We start from the raw sequence: 6,513 nt of genomic DNA, 5'->3' as shown, positions 1-6,513 counted from the left end.
ACAAAAAATATTGAGTTTTGTAAATGTTATTTACATATATTATTTATGCATCACATTCTCTTGATATTTAGCAAGCTAAATTTTGAGTTTGGAATAAAATTTTGAAATTCATCTAGCTGAATACAAAAAATATTGAAAATTTTTTAATGTAATTTTCATAGCCCATTTATACATCATATTATGCTGATATTCAGCATGTTAAATTTTGAGTTTGGAAAAAAAAAATGGAATTCAGCTAACTGAATACAAAAAATATTGAAAATTATTAAATTTTATTTGCGTTAATTATTCATGCATCCCATTCTATTGATATTCAGCATGCTAAATTTTGAGTTTGGAAAAAAATGTGGAATTCAGCTAACTGAATACAAACAAGTTAAAAAGCACTAAGTTCGGCCGGGCCGATCTTTTAATACCCTCCACCATTTGCAACGAATTTGGAAATTTTTAAAAAATAAAATCCTTAAAAAATTCTGTTAAAATTTTAAAAATACCGAATATAGCCGTCATATTGGGGTCTATACGACGTGGACATACATAGGCATTGCTTGTCATAAGTCATTACCATATTCAAATTGGAAACTTGAAATAAACGGTAAATAATGTAGCTAAAATCATCAAAATATCGTATATAAGGAGGTGCCGTTAAATTGGAGCTGTGCAAAGACCTGGACCAGCATAGACAGTTTTCTGTCACAGGCTGTAGCATCCATTACGAACTTCAAATACCACATTTCAAACAATTTCGGTGGGTATTGTACCTAAAATCGTCAAAATACCGAATATGGGGAGGTACTGATATATGGGGCCTATACGAAGACCTGGACCCGCACAGACAATTTTCTGTCACAGACTGTAGTATTCATTACGAACTTCAAATACCAATTTTGAAACAATTCCGGTGAATAATGTCACTAAAATCATCAAAATACCGAATATAGGGAGGTACCGTTATAGGGGGGCTATACGAAGACGTAGACCTGCACAGACAATTTTCTGTCTTAGGGTGTAGTATCCATTTTGAGCTTCAAGTACCAAATTTGAAACAATTCCCGTGAATAATGTCGTTAAAATCACCAAAATACCGAATATCAGGAGGTACCGTTATATGGGGGCTATACGAAAAAATGGACTTGCACAGACAATTTTCTATCTTAGACTGTAGTATTCATTACGAACTTCAAATACCAATTTTCAAACAATTCCGGTGAATAATGTCGCTAAAATCATGAAAATACCGAATATAGGGAGGTACTGATATATGGGGCCTATACGAAGACCTGGACCCGCACAGAAAATTTTCTGTCACAGACTGTAGTTCCTATAACGAACTTCAAATACCAAATTTGAAACAATTCGCGTGAATAATGTCGTTAAAATCATTAAAATACCGAATATAGGGAGGTACCGTTATATGGGGGCTATATGAAAACGTGGACCTACATGGCCCATTTACGAACTTAACCTGCCTACTGGAAAAATAAACATGTGTGCAAAATTTTAGCCATCTATCTCAATTCATTCGAAAGATAGCGTGATTACAACAGACAGACAGACGGACAGACAGACAGACAGACGGACAGACAGACAGACAGACAGACGGACATCGCTAAATCGACTTAGAATTTTACGCTGATCAAGAATATATATACTTTGTTGGGTCTGACATGAGTATTTCGAGGAGTTACAAACGGAATGACAAAGTTAATATACCCTCCATAGTATGGTGGAGGGTATAAAAATATTGAAAATTATTAAATTTCATTTGCATAGATTATTAATGCATCCCATTCTATTGACATTCAGCAAGCCGAATTTTGAGTTTGGAACAACATTTTGTAGTTCATCTAACTGAATTCCAAAAATATTGAAATTTTTAAAGTTTTATTTACATAGATTATTTATGCATCACATTCTAGGGTTTGGAACAAAATTTTGAAGTTCATTTAGCTGAATACAAAAAATTTTGAAAATTATTAAATTTTATTTGCATAGATTATTAATGCATCCCATTCTATTGATATGCAGCAAGCCAAATTTTGAGTTTGGAACAAAATTTTGTAGTTCATGTAGGTGAATTCCAAAAATATTGAAATTTTTATAGTTTTATTTACATAGATTATCTATGCATCACATTCTATTGATATTCAACAAGCTAAATTTTGAGTTTGGAAAAAAATTTGAAATTCATCTAGCTGAATACAAAAAATTTTGAAAATTATTAAATTCTATTTGCATAGATTATTTAAACATCACATTCTATTGATATTCAGCACGCTAAATTAAGGGTTTGGAACAAAATTTTGAAATTCAACTAGCTGAATTTAAAAAATTTAGAAAATTATTAAATTTTATTTGCATAAATCATTAATGCATTACATTCTATTAAAATTCAGCTAGCAAAATTTTGAGTTTGGAACAAAATTTTGGATTTCAGCTAGCTGAATACAAAAAATATTGAAAATTATTAAATTTTATTTACATAGATTATTTATGCATCTCATTCTCTTGATATTCAAAATTTTGAGGTTGGAAAAACATTTTGGAATTCAGCTAACTGAATAAAAAAATATTGAAAATTATAAAAATTTATTTGCAAAAATCATTAATGCATTCCATTCTTTTGATACTCAGCCAGCAGAATTTTGAGTTTGGAACAAAATTTTGGAATTAATCTAGCTGAATACAAAAATATTGAAGTTTTTTAAATGTTATTTACATAGATTATTTATGCATCACATTTTATTGATATTCAGCACGCTAAATTTGGAGTTTGGAAAAAATTTTGGAATGCAGCTAACTGAAAACCAAAAATATTGAAAATTATTACATTTTATTTGCATAAATTATTAATGCATCACATTCTATTGATATTCAGCAAGCTAAATTTTGAGTATAGAAAAAAATTTGGAACTCAGCTAGCTGAATACATGAAATATTGAAAAATTTTTAATTTAATTTGCATAGCCCATTTATGCATCACATTATATTGATATTCAGCATGTTAAATTTTGAGTTTGGAACAATATTTTGGAATTCATCTAGCTGAATACAAAAAATATTGGAGTTTTTTAAATGGTATTTACATAGATTATTTATGCATCACATTTTATTGATATTCAGAAAGCTAAATTTGGAGTTTGGAACAAAATTTTGGAATTCAGCTAACTGAAAACTAAAAATATTGAAAATTGAACAGTGTGGGATACCGTAGTATTTTGTTCTTGCAAAATGGTCAGGCTTTATCCCTTTATTGTTGTTTTTATAAAAACAAGGTTTGTTTATTAGTGGAGAACGATGGTAATGTTTACCAGGGGGTAAGGCAGGGAATACCTAGGTTTCGGAAAGAGCCACCAATCCTCATCAGTTCCCTTGTTTTTTGTCTGGGATATTCTCCCCAAAAGTTATTTTAAAATAACTCCTATGACAAAAAACTTTTTTAACCAAGTGACGAGATCGTAAGCTCAATAGAAGAGGAACCAAAGAATTAAATAAAACTACAATTCTTTTGGAAAATCTTCTAAATCTTACAACCGCACTTATAAACATTATAAACCTAGGTATTCCCTGCCTTACCCCCTGGTAAACATTACCATCGTTCTCCACTAATAAACAAATGTTGTTTTATAAAAACAACAATAATGGGATTAAGCCTGACGATTTTTGCAACAACAAAATACTACGGTATCCCAAACAAGCATGCCAACACTGTTCTGTTAATAGACAAAGGCACGGTCGACGAAATGATTTTTGTTGTAACAGACAAAGCCAACTTACATGGTTTTGCTTTTTTCGTTGAGGTAAAACGAGAGCATAACAAGTGGAGAAAGATGTAAATGTTTATAAGTGCGGTTGTAAGGTTTAGAAGATTTTCCAAATGAATTTTAGTTTTATATAATTCTTTGGTTCCTCTTCTATTGAGCTTACGATCTCGTCACTTGGTTAAAAAAATTTTTTGTCATAGGAGTTATTTTAAAATAACTTTTGGGGAGAATATCCCAGGCAAAAAACAAGGAACTGATGAGGATTGGTGTCTCTTTCCGAAACATTACCATCGTTCTCCACTAATAAACAAATGTTGTTTTATAAAAACAACAATAATGGGATTAAGCCTGACGATTTTTGCAACAACAAAATATTGAAAATTATTAAATTTTATTCGCATAAATCATAAATGCATCACATTCTATTGATATTCAGCAAGCTAAAACTTAAGTTTGGAACAACATTTTGAAATTCAGCTAACTATATACAAAAAATATTGAATATTATTAAATTTTATTTGCATAAATCATAAATGCAGCCCATTCTATTGATATTCAGCAAGCCAAATCTTGAGTCTGGAAAAATATTTTCGAATTCAGCCAACTGAATACAAAATATATTCAAAATTTGAGTTTTGCCTTATTAAGGCGAAGATCATATGTTTTATGATTTATGTGTTTGATTTCTCTTTCGAGACGAGCTTAATGATCTGAAATTTGCAGTGAAAAGGAAAGCCAGATAGACACTATCACACACTCACCACTATTCGACGCGTTTCGCCGTTGGTTAAGCGGCTCATCAGGCATATTTGGTGTGGATGATGGCTTACAAGGGCCGTTCTCTGGAAAGAAGTATATATTTCGAACTTATTGCAAATTAGCAAATTAGCAAATTGCATACAAGTGTATGGATTGGAAGCAATGTAGTTGTTGTGGACCAAAAATCCATCACTACAAAAACAAAAACTTTGCTGTGAAAAAGATCTGCCAATAGAACTTGAGTCGAACCTGGAGAGTTTCTAGTGTATAATTCGCATATGCTAATTTGCAATAAGTTCGAAATATATACTACTTTCCAGAGAACGGCCCTTGTAAGCCATCATCCACACCAAATATGCCTGATGAGCCGCTTAACAAACGGCGAAACGCGTCGCATAGTGGTGAGTGTGTGATAGTGTCTATCTGGCTTTCCTTTTCACTGCAAATTTCAGATCATTAAGCTCGTCTCGAAAGAGAAATCAAACACATAAATTATTCAAAATTATTAAAGTTTATTTGCAAAAATCATTAATGCATCCCATTCTATTGATATTCAGCAAGCCAAATTTTGAAATTGGAAAAAATTGGAAGTCAGCACACTGAATACAAAAAATATTGAAAATTTTCAAATTTAATTTATATAGATTATTTATGCATCACACTTTATTCATATTCAGCAAGATAAATTTTGAGTTTGGAAAAAATGTTGGAATTCAGCTAACTGTATACCAAAAACATTGTAAATTATTAAATTTTATATGCACAAATTATTAATCCATCACATACCATTGATATTCAGTAAGCTAAATTTTGAGTTTGGAACAAAATTTTGGAATTCAGCTAGATAAATTAAAAAAAAATATTCAAATTTTATAATTTAACTTGCATAGCCCATTTATGCATCACATTATATTGATATTCAGCATGATAAATTTTGAGTTAGGAAAAAAATTGAGGAATCCAGCTAACTGAATGCAAAAATATTGAAAATTATTAAATTTTATTTTCGTAAATTATTAATGCATCCCATTCTATTGATATTCAGAAGCCAAATTTTGAGTTTGGAACAAAATTTTGGAATTCAGCTAGCTGAATACAAAAAATATTGAAAATTTAATAATTTAATTTGAATATCCCATTTATACATCACATTCTATTGATATTCAGCATGCTAAATTTTGTGTTTGGAAAAAAATTTTGGAATTCAGCTAACTGAATATAAAAAATATTGAAAATTATTAAATTTTATTTTCATAAATTATTAGTGTATCCCATTCTATTGATATTCAGCATGCTAAATTTTGAGTTTGGAACAACATTTTGGAATTCAGCTAGCTGAATACAAAAAATATGGAAAATTTCCTAATTTAATTTGAATAGCCCACTTTTACATCACATTCAATTGATATCCAGCAAGCTAAATTTTGAGTTTGGAACAAAATTTCGGAATTCAGTTAGCTGAATACAGAAAATATTGAAAATTTCTTAATTTTATTTGCATAAAACATTGATGGATCCCATTCTATTGATATTCAGCAAGCCATATTTTGAGTTTGGAACAAAATTTTGGAATTCAGCTAACTGAATACAAAAAAATCTTAAAATTTCTTAATTTAATTTGAATAGCCCATTTATACATCACATTCTATTGATATTCAGCATGCTAAATTTTGAGTTTGGAAAAAAAGTTTGGAATTCAGCAAACTGAATATAAACAAGTTAAAAAGCACTAAGTTCGGCCGGGCCGAACTTTTAATACCCTCCACCATTTGCAACGAATTTGGAAATTTTTAAAAAATAAAATCCTTAAAAAATTCTGTTAAAATTTTAAAAATACCGAATATAGCCGTCATATTGGGGTCTATACGACGTGGACATACATAGGCATTGCTTGTCATAAGTCATTACCATATTCAAATTGGAAACTTGAAATAAACGGTAAATAATGTAGCTAAAATCATCAAAATATCGTATATAAGGAGGTGCCGTT

Source organism: Musca domestica, unplaced genomic scaffold (assembly GCF_030504385.1).
Source record: "Musca domestica strain aabys unplaced genomic scaffold, Musca_domestica.polishedcontigs.V.1.1 10, whole genome shotgun sequence".
NCBI lineage: Eukaryota > Metazoa > Arthropoda > Insecta > Diptera > Muscidae > Musca > Musca domestica.
The sequence above is the reverse complement of the archived record's forward strand: the minus strand, read 5'-3'. Positions refer to the sequence as shown.